Genomic DNA, 19,241 nt, shown 5'->3' with positions numbered 1-19,241 from the left:
CGTTACATTCTCCACAGACAGGTATTACAGGTTATCCTCAGGCATTACATTCAGGCCACAGACAGGTACGGTGTGAAGGCCAGTGTTTGGGGATCCTTGATCTATTATATATTTCAAATCACTAAAAGATGGTAAAATACTTAAAATGATCTCCCCCTAGAACATTTTAATTAGCTTGATTTAATCTTTCATACAAATATCACGCTGGGTGTGGTGGTTCACACTTGAAATCCCATCACTTTGGTAGTCCCAGGCCAGTGGACTGCTTGAGCCCAGGAGTTGGAGACCAGTTTGGGCAATATAAGGAAAACCATGTCTATTTAAAAACAAACAAACAAACAAACAAAACACACACACACACAAATTGCCCAGCCAGCTACTTGGGAAGGTAAAACGTGGGAGGATCAGTTGAGTCTGGGTGGAGGAGGCTGTAGTGAGCAGTGCCCTTTAGCAACAGGAGATATACATCTCAAGAAAAAAAAAATACACAAAACATCACACCATACCTCATAAATATATAGTTTTCAAATAAAATTATTTAACTGGGAGCATCCTTCATATTGCAACTTAGGAAAATTACAGTAGCTTTTCTTATCTAATTTTTAGAAATTAGATTTTGTCACCTACATAGTAAAATGCAGCATTTGTCCATGAAGTCAGTGCCCCTTTTGCTCTGTATGCTATGAATTTTACATATTTAAACTAAGAAATACTAAAAAGATGTTAGCCTCTGGAAGGGACTTTTACTTGAATTTTCAACACAGTATGTAATAAAATTTTATCTTTTTAGTTTGTTTATTTTTATCTAATATAGTTTTTTTTTAACCATTTACAGCACAATGGTAGAAGCAGATTGTCATGGCAAGCTTTTCATTGGTGGCCTCATTAGAGAAGCCAATGAAAAGGTGCTTAAAGAAGTATTTGCAAAACATGGTCCCCTTTTGGAAGGTAACTCTTAAAGCCATGTGTTTTGTGTGTGTGCGTGTCTCTGTTTGTGTGTATTTTTGTATGTATATTTCAATATGTTATTTAAAATATGTAGGTTATATATGTATTTTAAAGTATGTATTTTTCAAAGTTCATTGTATACATACATTAAAACACCTTGTGATTTGTAAACTCTTATTTTGAAGTATCTATCTGATATTTGGAAAATTCTCATAGCAGCAGGTGAAGGGTAAGAATCACTTACTGCTTAGAAAGGAAAATGAGGAAAAGTAAATGTGTTATGGAGTTAGGGAACAAACTGGAATAAAATAGGCTGACTATAGGGGTGACTTAGTATTAAGAATCATAGTAGTGATGTGAAATGCAGTTATTTTTTGATGTAACTTTCAGATGGTTAGTACCTTGGTGAGTCCATTCTATAAATATAAAATGTTTTTATGTATCTTAGTTCCTTTGATAAAAGGTCGAACCAGTAAGTCCAGAGATTTTGTGGTCATTATTTTTGAGAATGCTGCAGATGCTAAGAATGCTGCCAGAGATATGAATGGAAAGGTAAGAGTCCCTTATTAATAATACTCTAACTCTGGTTTTCAGTTAACAGTATTTCTAGGTCTTTTTAGTATTACTAAAGTGTTGAAGATAGTAGAATGCCATATGGACCAAAATGCTTTAGCCATCGTCTTCTTTGTGCCATACACATGCAAGTGTATTTGGAAGGGTACTGCAATTAACATTACATAAATTAATATATGGTAACTTTTTTTCTATTTTTATATTTCAATATGGGTGTAAATAGATTTTCAAAGGTTTCCAAGAGCATTAAAACCTAGAAGGAACCCTCCTCTAAATGAAAGGACTAAGTCAACATTTTTAAAATGCTATCAATGGAATTACTTCCAATTCATGGAAATACTTCTATAGCATATACAAACTGTGGATAGACATCTAGACAGACTCACAGGAAGGAAAGATTCTCTCCCATTTTCTGCAAATATATTCTTGAGAAAGTACATTTAAATAAGACCTTTACATTTAAGGATGTGTTAAGTACTTGAAAATAGAAAACAATATCAGAACATTGAAGTTGGACAACAGAAGAAGTAACTGGCATTTTTTGCCCCATCCTTGCTCTTTTCTCCTAAGGATGTTTTTTTCCTGTCACCAGAGTGATTTATGTAACATGAATACCTAATTGCTCATTTTCCCAATGTGTTTGAGAACGTGTTTTGATCAAACCAATGGTCTCTTGTCCAATTGAGTCTTAAATCTAGGGATTGTGTGTTTACTAAAGCTTTAAAATTTTATGTAATTCTATTAACTATTGAATTCCTTTACATTCTAGTCAAGATCATTCCATTCTGGGCCCTTTAGAGCTTTTCTGCTTTCTAACATTATCCAAATCTGTCTTTCTGCTTTATAACATTATCCAAATCTGTTTTTAGCTCCTGTCACTCTTTATGCTACCCCTAAAATGCTTTTTTGGACTTATTGACAATTATTCTTTCCTATGTATGTCTCAGAAATAACAATTCATCCTTCAAAAACAACTTCAATTTTCTATTTTCTTCCCCGTTGCAAATCGTAGATATTTTATACTCACTGTACTGTGTATTAATCTATTGATGGTTAAATTGTCTACAGTGCATATTTAAGGCTTCCTAGTTGCTTTTATTTTTGTTGCATCTACTAGAGTTGCTGACACATAGCAGAAAGTACATTTTTATTCACTCTTATAATTACTATTTTAAGCTGTGGTAGAAACCCAGAGTAAATTTGTGGTAGTTGTGGAGATAATTTTTACTTACGTATAGTAATCTATGATAATTTCCTTTTCCCCCCTAGTTTTCAAGCACAAGAGCAGGTAATTTGTATAGATTTTTTGCTTGTTTGGTTTTTTTGTTTTTTAAGATGGAGTCTCACAGTGTTGCCAGGCTGGATTGCAGTGGGACGATCTCGGCTCACTGCTACGTCCCCCTCCCGGGTTCAAGCAATTCTCCACCTCAGCCTCCCAAGTAGCAGGGACTACAGGCGCATGCCACCACGCCCAGCTAATTTTTGCAGTTTTAGTAGAGACTGGGTTTCACCAAGTTGGCCAGGATGATCTCTATCTCTTCACCTCATGATCCACCCACCTTGGCCTCCCAAAGTGTTAGGATTACAGGCATGAGCCTCCGCGCCCAGCCAACGTTATTTCTGAATTACTTCATCTCACATATTTTATTGTGTAAACATAAATATGAAGTTATATGCACATAAATGTTAAGACGGCCAACAAAAGAGGTTCTTAGAGTTAGCAGGGGCAATTAACAGTTCAAGGAATTTTGACTGACTTTGAAACACTGGGAAGGAAGCAGCCATGCGCAAATCTGGGGAAAATATTTTGGGCCCAGAAATAACAGCAGAAGTTTCAAGGTAGGAACAACTGGCGATGTGGCTGCAAGAGGTCTTGTAAGGGATTTAAGATCTTCCCCCAAATAACAAAAAACATGTAATTTTAAAATAGAGTTATTTATTATCTGAACTGTTTTCAAAAATACTTTGGCCTATAGAAAAGATCATACTGAAAAATGTTATTGTGAAATTAATTAGCACATTTAAGCGTTTCTGAGAAACAACATGAAGTACTATATTAAGAGTCATTTTTTAGGGGCACGTCTAAGGCAATATAAGAAATGAATAAGGCAAGAAACCTTAATGAGATCAAACAAGGATCACATTTACAGAAATGTTTCTAGAGTAAACATAGAATTATAAATCATATGGGGATATTTTACGTAAGTGTTAGCAGATCAAACAAGAAACAACTCATATGACTAATGTGACTAATCATTTTGAATAAGTAACCTCATTTTTTTAAATGACAAGTTTCGTTGGGACACTGAAACTTTTAAGTCAGTGATGCAAATACAAAGATGAAGTGGATGATATATTGAAAAAAAAAAAGACATGCCACATTCTTCCATAGAATGTGTGATGGGTTAATGTTTTTTGTTTGAGGTGTTTTTTTTTTAATAATTGAGAAGTTTTCAAGGAATTTGAATAATAGAATTTGTGTTTGATCCCTTAATGGAAGGCGTGTGTTCAGTAAATGTCTCAAATTTGGTATTGTGAAAGACGTGTTCATTTTAGGAGAAAAAAAAATTTGCTTTGGGAGAAAATATCTAGAATTGAACTATGGTTGATGTAGAAATGTTTGTAAAATGTGCTTAGGTTTAATCTTGCCAACGTTATTGATAGTACTCTTAATACTTTTAGTCTTTGGATGGAAAAGAAATAAAAGTAGAACAAGCAAAGAAACCATCTTTTCAAAGTGGTGGTAGGCGGAGACCACCACCTTCTTCAAGAAACAGAAGCCCTTCAGGAAGTCTAAGATCTGCAAGAGGAAGTAGTGGAGGAACAAGAGTGTGGCTGCCTTCACATGAAGGACACTTGGGTAATGTTCTAAAATATAAAGATGGAACCATAGGACTGAAAGAAAATAAGTTTGAAGATATCAAAATTTCGCAATTTTATTTATTTTGGGAAATTTACTTATTGGTAAGAAGTAATTTTCTTATTGATAAGAAAATTAACTTATTGATAAGAAGCAAAATTATTTCTAAGTACTAAAGGTGTATTATAAGAATGATTGCACTAATATCTAAAATTTGTTTTAAAATTGTAATAACTTTGCATTGAAATAACACAAATTTCAAACTGAATTGAGTTTATGAATGCTGATTGCCTGTACTCAACAGGTTTTCTGAAGAACTCATTTATATTAATTATACTTCATAGAGTTTTCTACTTTGGGGCCCAGAACTTCATATCAGTTGTATTATCAAAATACAATGGAATATTTAAAACTTTCCAACAGGAAAAAAAGTAATTCAGTACTTAGGATTGATTTTCCAATATTTGTTTTTTTTTGTGTATACATGTGCAAACATGTATGCAAATCTATTGCTTTGTAATTTTCATATGGAGAGTTTGTACATTGGCCTGCCATAAAGCATTTTGAATTTAAGAAACGTAGAACTTTAATTTCTAAAAAAAGTCTATGACTCTGGAAAGGACAAAACACCACTGCTTCACAGATATGTATGTATCTTTCTTGCTGGAAGGTGAGTCACTGAAAATGGTATTTATGAGTGATTTACACAATAGAAATGAGGGGTCAATTTCTACATAAAAAAGAAAAACAAACCATGTATTTAAAAATATATATATATTGGATGGGGGTGGGTGAGGTGGGTCACGCCTGTCATCTCAGCACTTGGGGAGTATGGGGCGGGTGGACCACGAGGTCAGGAGTTCCAGACCAGCCTGGCAACCATGATGCAAACTGTCTGTCCTAAAAATACAAAAAATTAGCTTGGCATGGTGGCACATACCTCTAATCTTAGCTACTCGGGAGGCTGAGGCAGGAGAATCACTGGAACCTGGGAGGCAGAAGCTGCAGTGAGCTGACATAATGCCATTGTACTCCCACCTGGGCAATAGGGCAAGAGTCCATCTCAATCAATCAATCAATCAATCAACCTATTGGTTAACTTATATTATCTATTAACCAACCTTCAAAAATCGATCTTTAATTTTGTGTTTTAATGACCAGATGTGTAATTAATTGGAGATGTGTTTTTAAAGTTGAAATTGCAGTGTTTGCTGCATTTTACGATGCATAGCTTCATGGTAATTTTGTCTCCACTGATCTTGAGGGTGAGATTCAATAATACTCTGCCATGTATGAGAATGTGCGTATTCTAACCTGTAACACCACCTAGTAATTGGCATATGTCTACAGATTTGTAGATATATAAAATATTTTTATATTATTTAATAAGCAATTCTTAAAGATTATTAAAATTTAGCATAGTCTAATCTGAAAATTAGTGTTTCACAAGGGAATTGTAAGAATTCTATACTATGTTAACAAATTTTAGAGATAATATATTTTCCTGATGTGTCACCTTTTGATATTGTAAATATTTGAGTTTCTTTGAATGGAATTTAGTTTATCTTTTTGATATGCTTTGAAAATTTTTCCTCATAATAGAATGATATAAACAGTCATTTATCATTTTTTAATATTTTTTCTTTATGTATATTATACTTAGATATTTTACTGATAGATTTCTGCTCCCTGTTCACTCCCCATTTTTCCCACATCTCTCTCTCACACCAATATATTATAATTCTTGAGTTTCCTTCTAGATTTTCTAAACAGACTTTTATTGCTTGAATTGTACTAATTTCATATAGAAATGTTAATTTTATTAGTTTAAACAAATGTGAATTTGTAACATTTAAATATGTAGGAAAACAACAAAACTTAGCCATTCAAGAAACAGTGATGCTAGTTAACTAAAACGATTTTGTTTGAAATACAGATGATGGTGGATACGCTCTTGATCTCAACACGAGTTCTTCTAGGGGAGCTATTCCAATTAAAAGAGGTTCATCTTCACGAAGTGGAAGTCCTCCTCCTGAAACATCTGCTCCTTCTGCTGTGGCAAGAAGCAATAGTTGGATGGGAGGCCAAGGTAAATGCTACCTGATAAAAGACCATATTTTTTGTATGACTAAAAATGAGCTATTTTAACTGGATTCTTAAATTTAAGTTCATTGAACAAAACAGAAGTGACACATCATTGGGCATAATTACTGATCGATAGCTTTTATTATACTTTCTATCTCACTAGGTACACTCAGATTTATGTTGAAGAAATACTCGAGCTTCTCACTGCAGTTGAAAGAAGTGATTAGAGTGAGGCCAACATTCCTCTTAATCCTGTGTTTGCTAGATAATTCCCCTTAATTTTTCTAAAAGTCCCTAGCAGTATTCTTTGATGATAGGCTTCTTCCTCTAATGAATTCTTCCATTTCCTAGGTCCCTTGGTAATGGTCCCCTGGCAGGCCAATTGAAAAATTGCTTGTTCAGTTTCTTCATTGGGTTGGAGTCTTGCTCTTACCAGGTCAGAGTGCATTGGTGAAATGATGGCTTACTACAGCCTCAAATTCCTGGGCTCAAACAATTATCCTGTTTCAGCCTCCTGAGTTGCTGCAACTACAGGCATGCACCACCACACCTAGCTAATTTTTTTTCCTGTATTTTTGTAGACAGAGGATGTCACTACATTGTCAAAACTGACATAAAAGCCAGGGGCTCCAGCAGTCCAGCTGTCTCAGCCTTCCACACTGGCTCGCACTGTGAGCCGCTGAGCCTGACCATCCAGCTTCTGAGACCTCAATAATGTTTATGTGCAAGGCATTCTTACTGCTTCTATGAAGATTCAAAAGAACTACAAGAGCATTTAGCAGAAAAGGAGTCACTGGGCTTACCTATTATTTAAAAATAAAATCAAGTCTTGAAAGGTAGACATGAAGGAGTCCAATATTCTTAAATTAAGTGGATATCACAGAAGTACAGAGGTGTGAAATATAAGGTCATGTAAATCAATAATTAAGATTATACCGGGATGTTTAAACATTAACACAAGATCCTTAGCATAAGACTGGAAATTATTTGAGGAGAGAATTTAGAACTAAGCAACCTGAGGTGAGCAGTAGGATTGAATAGAAGTAATATTTTTGAGAAGGAGAATTGTTAAGATTGCAGACAGAACAGAAGAAAGCAAGACAGTAAATAAAAGTTCTTAGCAAAGAAGTTTAGGCAGAACAAATTAAAATTCTTAATTAGTCCTCCACCCTAATATGGAGGAAATTGAAAACTGCCGTTTTCAATTTTACATTTCATATGTAGAGTATTGGTGAAATTAGATGTTTATTGACTTCAGCATACATAAGCCAACACATTTCCATTGGAAAATTAGCCAGTGAACATATCATAGGTGAAAGACTGAACTCTAAGGAATAGCACGTAAAGAGTATATTAAAGGAGAACATTTTCTATTTTGAAATAGCAACAATGTCGTAATGACTCCTTTAACAGGATTGCTTATTGCAGTAAAAGTAAATCTTGGTCATCATTAGAAAGTTTTCACTAGTACATTTCAATTTGTCAACATTTAAGGTAGAGCCAACCACTTAGAGATAAAGAAGACCTTTTATGTAAAAATTTAGCATCCAATCATTCAAAGGTAGCATCATTTGTGTGTGTGAGGTGGATTGAACAACATAGGAAAATTTACCTTCTTCAGCTGAGAAGGGACAATGTATGTAAACGTAAAAATCTGTGAAGAGTCTGGTGGTTTTACATGTCTTCCCTGTATCGTTGGTAGTCATCAGTAATTCATATGAAAAGAAAAATAATAACTAACTAGTTATTTACCATTACAAATGAACTTTTACCTAAGAATTAATGTCTGTCTTCAGCTTTGTTAGAAGAACTGGCCTTGCAGTAGCCATGGGATTATCCAAAGCCATAAGAAATATTCACAGTGTCATGACTTTCTAGTAATTTAGGGAATGAAAAATGGAGTCATAGAAGAAATAATTTTAAAAAGTTGTTTGAGAGAAGAGAAAATAGTATTTCGGATTTGCTGTTCTTTCCCTGTTTCATCATTTTAATGTTAAAGGTCCCATATCATGTGGAAGAGAGAATTATGGAGGTCCTCCATGCAGAGAGCCAATCTCTTCCTGGAGAAATGACCGTATGTCACCAAGAGATGATGGTTATGCAATTAAGGAAAGGTAAAGAAAAAAATTTTTAGAAGTTGATTTTTTTGTTATGGTGATGAAATTCACATAATAAAATTAAAGATTATAAGGTAAACAGTTAGGTGGCATTAAATACATTCTGTGTTGTGCAGCAGCTACCTCCATCGAGTTCCAAAACATTTTCATGACTACAAACTAAAACTCCAGCTACCAGTTAAGCAGTCCCTTTCATTTTCTTCCTTCCCTCAGCTACTGGCAAACATCAGTCTTTGCTCTGCCTCTGAACTTACAGGTTGTGGGCATTTAATGTTAATGGGCTCAAACACTACATGACTTTTTGTATCTGTCTCCTTTCCTTTTCCATGATGTCCTGAAGGTTCATTTACATCATAGCACTTCACTCCTTCCACAAGCGGTTAACCCATTATTTTATTTGGGTTGTTTCTACCACAGTATTTCTATGCTCCAGTATTTCTTTGAGTACACTTATTCAATTCTGGGTGTATATATAAGTGGAATTGCTTGGTTCTGTAATAATTATGTTTGTTTTCTTGAGGAAACACCACATGTCTCCATAGTAGCTGCATCATTTTCCCTTCCAACTAGCATTGTATCAAGGTTCCAATTTATCTTCACCCTCTCAAACACTTGCTATTTCCTGCTTTTTATTGCCATTCTAGTGTGTGTGGGAAGTATGGTATCTCACTTTGGATTTGAAATGCTTTTTCTGAATCACCGATTATGAGTATCTGTTCCATGTGCTTTTTGGGCATTTGCCTATTTTATTTGGAGAAATATCTGTTTAGATGTTTGGCCTTTTAATTTTGTTTAAGTTGTAAGTTAGTTATGTTTTGGATACTAGAAGTTGAAAATTTAATATTTGTTGTTTAAACTTATGCCCACAGAAATCATCCACTTTCCTGAGAATCTAGGGATTATGCTCCACTGTCTAGAGACTATGCATACCATGATTATGGTCATTCTAGTCGGGATGAACATTTCTCTAGAGGATATAGGTATTATAACATTTCCTGGATTTGTCAAATAGAATTCTTAAATGCTTCATTCTGACATTAAGAATTTTTTTTTCAATTTAGTGATTTTGATGGCTGTGGTGAGATGATGTTAGAGATCATTCTGAACGTCCAAGTGGAAGTTTTATAGAGATGCATTTCAGAGATATGGTAAGGGTCCGGGATGGATTTGTAAATTATGGAATTGTATTTAATAGACCAGATCGTTATTCTAATGAAATTCTAAGGAAAATTATGAAGGACAAATATAACATGTTGAAATATTGAGTATTCTTAACAGAAGAAAGCATAGGGAATGATATGAAGGTGAGAACTTCAGTTCATGTTCAGAAAATGTGACTCAACTTTTACTTTAGAATTAAATTTGTTAAGCTTCAAAATACTTCTCTTACACTTCTTACTAATAAAACCTTCAGATTATTGCAGGCATAATTAATATCCTGTCCACAAAGACAGAGGAAAGTAGATATTTCCAAATAGTACTTTAACTTAATCATGCTTTAGTGATAGCAGTAATAATGTTTAAATATAGTCCAACATATTATTTTATCAACCCTGCAGGGACCTCTCATGGTGCACCATCTGCACGAGTGCCTCTGTTGTCTTATGGTGGAAGCAGCCACCATAATTATAGCAATAAATGAGATAGATATGGCGTAAGTCAGGAGAGTTACTCAAGGAGCTGTGGTGATTTTTATTCCCGTGATCGTGGGCACGTTGACAGAAAAGACCAAAGCAATCTACCTTCTCTGGATAGGGTACACCCTGCTCCTTGTGAAACATGTGGTAGCTCAAGATATTTGTCATCTACAGGAGATGGTGGGGAAGGTGGATCTGACAAAAGAGGCTGAAGCAGATATTAAAGCAAGTATTCAAATAATAGTTATTGCATACTAAACCTTGTTTGCAAATCGAAAATTGACCTGTTATTTCTGCATTGTTACCTGCGTCTTACTAAAAGAAACATGTATGTTTTGTGGAGAGAGGTAGATACTAACTTCCTCCATGAATTTTTTGAGGTATTCAAAGGAATTTTATTTCCAATAAATAAAGGGAATTTTATTTCCAAGTAATTTCATACTTGCTAATGCTATTTGAAAACTATCTGTTTAGATGTAATATCTACATTAAAATTTTCAGAATAAAATTTTACATGTAATGCAAAATGCCTAATGTTTTTGCTCAGCTGCACATGCTTAAAAGCAAATTCAATGAGAGAGTAAATTGCATTGTTTGTTGAACATTTTCCTTGATTTCTTTGAACATAAATAGATACAAAATTAGGCATATGTTATGTCTCCCTTGCAAGCTGCACAAGTTTTCTAAATAGGCTGTTTCTGTTTAAAAACTTACAAGCTTACAATGTTTGAGTAGTCTTCAGAAAGACTACAAGACTCTCTGCCTCACCATATGTTTATCTTTTAGAGGAATAGTACAGGACAAAGGAAATAATTAGATGTGGTTGATACTAAAATTTAAGACATCCAGAACATTCTACTTGAAGCATTCTGTGACTGAAGAGGGCTAATGCTAATGAAAACTTTTTTTTACCTAAATGAAATGTGAACCAGCTAAGTTTCTCAAGTGCATAACATAATGAAATTAAATTTTCCTAGTTTAAATGGTGGAAAGTAAGTTTTTGGTCTTGGGAGGTAGTCATGTTGTTTTTTTCTTAAAAGTTTTGACAATGGTTGTTGTAAATCATGGTGTAGTAATAAGTTGTTACAAATAGGAATAATCTAGAGTGGTTGGAATTTTATCAGTTTTGTTTGTTTGTTTGTTTTTTGTTTTTTGTTTTTTTTTTTTCTTTTGAGATGGGATGTAGCTTTGTCACCCAAGCAGGGGTGCAGTGGCTCCATCTTGGCTTACTACAACCTCCACCTTCTGGGTCCAATCTATTGTCCTGCCTCAGCACCTTGAGTAACTGGTATTAGATAAGTATGCACTACAGCTGGCTAATTTTTTGTATTTTTAGTACAGACAGCATTCCACCACACTTGCCAGCCTGTTCTTAAAATCCTGATCCACCCTCCTCAGACTGCCAAAGTTCTAGGATTACAGGCATGAGCCACCACTCTCAGCCTATCAGATTTAATTGGTTATATGAACGGAAGCACTTTCAACCTCATACTTTTGGGAAGTGAAGTGTATAAAACAAAACAACAGCATAACGTTTCAGACAGGGGATTGCTTAAAGGTTTAATAAATCATCAAATGGTAAAAATAAAAAGATTTGGATTTAAATAACTAAACCAATTAATTTTTCTGATTATACAACCTAAAGAAATGAAATACATGAAGTTCCAGAAGTTTTATAATCCATAATTCTTACAATTAACAGACTAATCTGAAATGAGGAAATATTTTCTTGATAAAATTTTGACAAGATCTTCAATTTCTATAGGTAAGGGTGCAAATAATTTTAAAGGGAGAAGTTACCAACTTGGATTTTCAAGTGAGTTATTTGTGTTATGAAGTTGTGTTTTCATTCACCTACAATGTAGGATTGTGAGGATGAAGTGAAAAAATAAAACTCCCTAGTCTTGTGTATCTTACTGCCCTGGTGTGACGGCTCAGGTTTTTAATTCCAGCATTTTGAGGCCAATGCTTGCTGATCACTTCAGGTCAGGAGTTCCAGACCAGCCTGGCCAATACCATGAAACCCCATCTCTAGCAAAAATATGAAAATTTGCTGGGCATGGTGGTGCACACCTGTAGTATGTTACAGTTAATCGGGGGGGCTCAGGCAGGAAAATTGTTTGAACCTGGGAGCCTGAGGCTGCAGTGAGCCAATATTGCACCATGTACTCTAGCCTGGGTGACAGAGCGAGACTCCAAATCAAAAATAATTATATAAATCTACAAATATGTAAATAATAAATAAGGTATCCTTCATTTCAAGCATTTATTCTTTCTTTTTTCTTTTTTAGACACAGGGTCTCCCTCTGTTGTCCAGCCTGGACTGCAGTGGCACCGTCAAGGCTCACTGCAGCCTCGAACTCCTGGGTTCAAATGCACAAGCCTTCCATTTCAGCCTCCCAAGTAGCTGGGATTACAGACACACATCACTGTGCCCAGCTTTTGTGTTTATGTGTGTGTGGTAGGGACAATGCTTTGGATATATTGTTCAGGCTGGTCTCAAACTCCCAGGCTTAAGTGATCCTCCTTACTTGGCCTCCCAAAGTGTTGTGATTACAGCCATGAGCCACTGAGCCTGGCATATAATTTCTTGGTATGTGCGACATTACACCTTTGCTCTATTAATTCTTTTGAGACATATGATAAGTGATTATTAAATGTACTCATCCTGTGCTACTAAACACTAGATCTTATTCCTTCTAAGCGACTATAATTTAACACACCCCATCCCCTCTTTGATCCCTTCCTTACCAGTAAACATTGCTTGTATCAAAATATCACATGTATGCCAAAAATACCTACAACTTTTATGTACAAATTTTTAAATAAGTAAAAATTAATTAAAAAGGGTATCTCCAACAAAGTGATAAAATAGGAGGCTCTAATTTGTTCCTCCATCCACAAATGCAACAAATAAAAAGCCACACCCACATCAATTCCCTATGAGATAAACTTAGAAACAAGTTGGGATACTCTTGCACAAAGGGTTATGAAAATACTTACTTAAAAAATGGTAAGAAAAACTGAATCATGATCTTTTTCTAGCGTTTATCTCTGACACATTGCCCTAGAATCAATAGGGAACTGTTATTTCACAGCTTCTCTCAGAGAACTGAAGTATTAATCCACATATGTAAAGCCCCAGCTGTTAACAGCTGCTTCTCAATGAAATGATTCCTCACTTGCCTATCTCTGGATTCTAAAACAGACTGGCATTCATAACTCTCCTAGGACCTCCAAGATAAAAGAGGGATTTAAATAGACATTCAAGCACTTCCGAAACTGTTTCCTCCTGGCTTACTGGATGTCAAGCAGTCAAGAAAGCTCAGCTCCCACTTTGTACCTCAAAGAACTTCTATTGTACATCTAACATCTTGACTTTTTTTTTTTCTTTTGAGATGGAGTCTTGCTCTATTGCCCAGGCTGGAGTGCAATGGCACGATCTCGCCTCACTGCAACCTCTGCCTCCCAAGTAGCTGGGATTACAGGTGGCTGCCACCATGCCAGGCTAACTTTTGTATTTCTTAGCAGAGACAAGTTTTTGCCATGTTGGTCAGGCTGGTCTCAAACTCCTGACCTCAGGTGATCCACCCACCTTGGCCTCCCAAAATGCTGGGATTACAGGCGTGACCCACCACATCCAGCCATGTCTTGACTTTTATAGCTTCTGCCCAGGTATCTTGCTTCTAATCCTCCTGACTTTTGTATCTGTCAGGGTCCTCTGAGAGCAGGCACGTAGGCATTTCTCATCAGTCTTCATCGTCACTCACTCTAGCAATATACTGAGCTTCTAAATTTTCCTTCCAAGAAGTCAAACTACCCAACTATTGCCCTGACTTCTCAGGTTGCTGACTAAGATTTTGAATACCATCTTGCCAATCTCTGGAAGCTAATGAATCCCAGCTTTTTGTAATCTCAAGATTCTAAAGAGGAAAAAGGATTGTTTTGTGAAAACTCAGCATGATTTTTAAACTTCCCTATTGATATAGTTTGAACATTTGTCCCTCCAAGCCTCAGGTTGAAATGTGGTCCTCCACACTGTAAATGGCACCTAGTGTGAGCTGTTTGTTTGTGTCATGGGGATGGATGCCTCATAAATGGCTTGGTGCCCTCGCCATGGTTAATAAGTGAGTTTTCCACTCTATTAGTTCCCACAATGCAGCTTACATCCAAATAGGTTGTTGAGAAGTGCCTGATTACCTTCTCCCCTTCTCTCTCTTGCTGTCTCCACATGTGACATGCGTTATTTCCTTTTACCTTCTGTCATGAGTGGAAGCCTCCTGAGGTTCTCGTCAGATGCAGATGCTGGCACCACAGATCTTTTACAGCCTGCAGAACCAGGAGCCAATGAAAGATCTTTTCTTTATAAATTTTCCAGTCTCATATTCTTTTATAGGAACACAAACAGACTAAGACATGTATCTCTGGCTGGTAACTTGCCTATATCAGTAAGCAGTGGAGATCAGCATTCACCATTTCTTGTGTTTCATATGGGACAAAGAGGTGGTTTTCAGAGGTCCCGTGAGCTCTTCCTTATACCCAACCCTTGGATTGCTCTACCTTTCAGCTTTTCCATGGAAGCACCCAACCTTTTAAACTCCTCCCTTAGGAACAGTATTTTGTTGTTGTTTTCATTTTTATGTATTTGTTTGTTTATTGAGATTGAGTCTCACTGTGTCACCCAGGTTGGAGTGTAGTGACATGATCTCAGCTCACTTCAACCTCCACCTCCCAGGTTCAAGAGATACTCCTGCCTCAACCTTCCAAGTAGCTGGGACAACAGGCACAAGCCACCAGGCCTGGCTAATTTATTTGTTTTGTATGTTTAGTAGAGAGGTGATTTCACCATGTTAGCCAGGATGGTCTTGACCTCCTGACCTCATGATATGCCTGCTTCGGCCTCCTAAAATGCTGGGGTTACAGGTCTGAGCTACTGTGCTCAGCCTGGACCAGACTTTTAACTTGCCTGTTTCTAGGGTCTGATGCGACAGAACAGGCATTCTGTGATTCTGCTAATTCCCACCCTCTCTGCAAAAAACCTCAACTCACAACTATCCTTAGATATGGACACCTGAGTGAATGATTCTATAGCTTGGGATTGGATCTATCACACCTTTTTTGACTGTAGAACTGAGAATAGCCACACAGATAGGATAAAAGAACAGTTTTAATTTGATGCTTTTTCTCCTCCCCAAGCCAGCACAATGTTGCATACAAAAAATTCCCCTGGACTCACAGTTTCTTCACAGAGGAGAGAGTTGAAGATGTACATTCTGTCCTTTCTTTTCCATTTTGCAATTCATCACATGAAGTTCTCTCTAGTCTTATCCTGTGGGAAACAGTGGGGGTATCGGACAATGACGGTCAATTAGAAACAAAGTACATGGATGGGGCTCACAGTGACCATAACAGTAATCTTACTCATGGCTTTGCATTCCAGCCAGCAGAGTTGCACCATCAGAAAAACTAGGCAACAGCATCATTCTGCAGCAACCAACCATGGTTGATGGGTCTGCCAGGCTCAAATCACTGGCCAACTGCCAAATCCCACCCTGGTTTTCTCTGCAAAACTTCCAAGACTGTGACAAAGAGGCAGCTTGGTGATTATCCATGGAAGGGTCATGTGACCCCACCCATTCCCAGCTGCCATACTTTTGACCATCCTAGCCCTGTGTGCTCCACCCATCCCCAGGCTGAAAAGCAGAGGCAATTTAGTGGTTAAGGATGAAGTTTCTGGCCCTACCTGGACCCAGTGGGCAAGTAGCTTATATAATAAGTCTTGGTACCCCTGGAAGGAAGTTCACTTCTGATGTATCTAGTGGAAATCACTGGGGTGTTAGAATCCCTAGAGCACATGACTTTATTGAGAAACAGAGAATTCCAGTCTTGGCTCCAGCCCCTCCCACTGCTGTTGGGAAGCAACTACCCTGCTGGGGAAAGGGCCTGTCTGAGCTAATGAATGTAGGCTGTCCAGGCTCTGTCCAGCAGAAAATGGATCTAGACTCTCCAGCCTCTGTCCCCTATAGGGATGACCCACTCTCAGCTCTGGCCCTTCCACTTTAGTCAGGGAACTCTATAATCCTTGAGAAACTTTCTGGGCAATATGCAACTTTCTTAGGAGAGACCAGGCTCTAAATGATCTGTTCAACAGCAGGTGTCAAGGGACCTGATTGTCAGCCCCAGGCCCTTCTGCGGCAGGCAGAAAATTAGCTCAACTGTGCAGAGACCTTCCAGTAACCATCACAGCCAAAATTACAGGCATTCCATTCTGTGTTCTGCAACAGAATCTAAGTGGACACAGTCTCAGCTTCAGCTTGTCCAATTTCAATTTCTGAAATGGAATCATTAGTAATAAATAACCTACAAGCCAAAAAAAAAGCCCAGGAACTGATAGATTCTGGATGAATTCTACCAGATCTACAAATAACTGCATCATATTCCATTGTGTGGGTGATCCCAGTTTGTTCAACTGGTTATGTATGTATGCTTACACACACACACACAGGCACACACCTGTGTTTCATGTTCCCTCAAAAAGCTGCAGTGGAAATGCCAGGCCAGCCTCTGGTATCATCCGAAGGATCAGTGGGGAAGGATCCACTCCTTTGCTTGCATTACATTGTTGCCAGCAACCTTGTCCACAATGGCATCTTTTCAGTGGTTTCTTACAGCTCTTTAGAGAATCTGCAATTACGTTTATTTGTATGGTTTACAATATATTCATTAACCTTTATCTCTAAACTTGAGGCTGGGTACAATGGCTCAAGTCTGTAATATCAGTACTTTGAGAAGCTGATGTTGGAGGATCCTCTGAGCCCAAAAGTCTGAGACTACAGTGATCTGTGATTCAGCCTGGTGACAGAGCAAGACCCTGCCTCTAAGTAAATAAATAATAAAAATACAACTGATAGTAATATTTTTGTTTTACAGTTTGGAAACACAAATTTCCTTATCAAATAAATGAATATTTGATAGTCACTAACACAGGACATTTACTTGTGTATGGGAACCAACGCAGGAAAGCAGTAGGATTGGATGCTCTTTCCCCTTAATCCCTGAACATGTATATACTGTGATGATGATAAGGGGTGAATTTGGATCAGGAAGTCTTTCTGCCAGAGCCATCAAAACTGTGGAAATAAAACCCTCCACAAATCAGGAAACAAAACAGTTTTTACTGATAATAATAACTAGAAAATCTTTTGCAGATTTGGTTTCATTTTTAATTTAGTGTAGATTAGGCAGCATACCACAGACTACCCTGCCCCTAATAGTATGCGATTTGATGACAAATGTCAATTAGACTTAGTTATTGAAAACTACAAGAATCTTAGTTAACACCCTAGTTACATGAATAATTTTGACAATATAAACCAGCTTATTTTAAACTTTCAGTTAGTCCACTAGACACCAAAATATTATTTTAAACATAGTTCAGAATTGATGTGGATAATAGGCAAAATGGCAAGCTTTTATTTTTATTCATTTCCTTTGGTTTTATGCCCTTCATTCTCTCCTTTCTCCCCTTCCTTCCTTCCTTCTTTCCTTCCTCCCTCTCTCCCTTCCTTCCCTCCATCCCTCTGTCTCTGTTTCTTCCTCCCTCCCTCCCTTCCTTCCTTCCTTCCTTCCTTCTTATTTTTCTGTATCTCTGTTTCTCTCTTTGATTTTTTTTTTTAGGTGAAACCGTACTCTGTTGCCTAGGCTGGAGTGCAGTAGCATGATCTCATCTCACTGCAACCTCCCCATCCTGGGTTCAAGCGATTCTCCAGTCACACCCTCCTGAGTACTTGCGACTGCAGGCATATGACACCAATCCTGGCTTTTTTTTTTTTAATTGTATTTTTAGTAGAGGCCAGGTTGTACAATGTTTGCTCAGGCTGGCCTCAAACTTCCATCCTCAAGTGATCCACCCACCTCAGCCCCTCAAAATGCTGGGATTCCCATCATGAGCCACAATGCCCACCAAGTTTTATGCATTTCTCTCCTCAGTCATTTCTCCTATCTCTTTTATTATTTTTTATTTTATTTTATTTTTATTTCTGAGACAGAGTCTCGCTCTGGTGCCCAGGCTGGAGTGCAGTGGTGTGATCTGACTTCACTGCAAACTCCGTCCCCGGGGTTCAGTGGATTCTCCTGCATCAGCCTCCCAAGTAGCTGGGATTATATCCATGGGCCACCACACCCGGTTAGCTTTGGTATGATATTAGACATGGAATTTTACCGCGTTGGCCAAGCTTGTCTCAAACTCCTGACGTCAAGAGATCACCCACCTTGGCCTGCCAAACTACTGGGAGTGCAGGTGTGAACCTCCGTGCCCTGCCTCATATCTGTTTTAAAGCTCAGTTGATTAGCAATATTATCTTCCTGGAATGCTTTATGTTTACAAAACAACTATAGCATTATTATTTAGCCCCTTTGGATAAAATATGGTAGTACTCAAAACATACATACAGTCAGTGATCAAAAGATCAGTGTAGGCCAGGACCTAAAATGAAAGATGAGTTGCTGCAGTTGACTAGCATAAAAGCAGATCAGAGTTGACCCATACCCAGCCAGGAGATGTGAACAGAAGCTTTCAAAAAACTCCATCAGATACATGTTAGATTATTCTCCAGCCATAGCAAGGGGACATTAAAGATCTGTTTGTGTTTAGAAGAGTCTCGATGGTTTGGCTTTTCCAGGGTATTAGCATTCATGACATTGGCCTTTAAAGCTCTCCGTAATTACTCAAATCAGTAGACAACTCAGTTTTTCTAGGAGTCTAAAGTGCTTTTCAAAATTATGTAAAACTTAATGGCTTAAAACAATAATTATAATTTACTAACTTCAGTCTCTGCAGTCTTCCACAGTCTCTCAGGCAAATGATTGTGTTTCAGGGGCACTCAGGAGGATGCAATCTAATGAAGGCTCAGGTCAGGTGTCTTCTCATCTCCCTGGTGCCATGGCTAGCATAACTCAAATAGTGGGGCTGGACTGCTGAGATTCTCAGGCATCTCATTCTATTTCTATGAGTCTCTCCAT

At 37.3% G+C, this 19,241-nt stretch overlaps 1 pseudogene; it reads left to right on the top strand.

Moving 5' to 3' along the window:
• The first annotated feature begins 839 nt into the window (after positions 1-839).
• On the top strand, positions 840-10,241 carry LOC100612134 (RNA-binding motif protein, Y chromosome, family 1 member A1-like; annotated as a pseudogene).
• Positions 10,242-19,241: the final 9,000 nt, after the last annotated feature.

This window comes from Pan troglodytes, chromosome Y, assembly GCF_028858775.2.
Source record: "Pan troglodytes isolate AG18354 chromosome Y, NHGRI_mPanTro3-v2.0_pri, whole genome shotgun sequence".
Taxonomy (NCBI): Eukaryota; Metazoa; Chordata; class Mammalia; order Primates; family Hominidae; genus Pan; species Pan troglodytes.
Note: the sequence above shows the minus strand (reverse complement) of the source record. Positions and strands in the feature narration are given on the sequence as shown.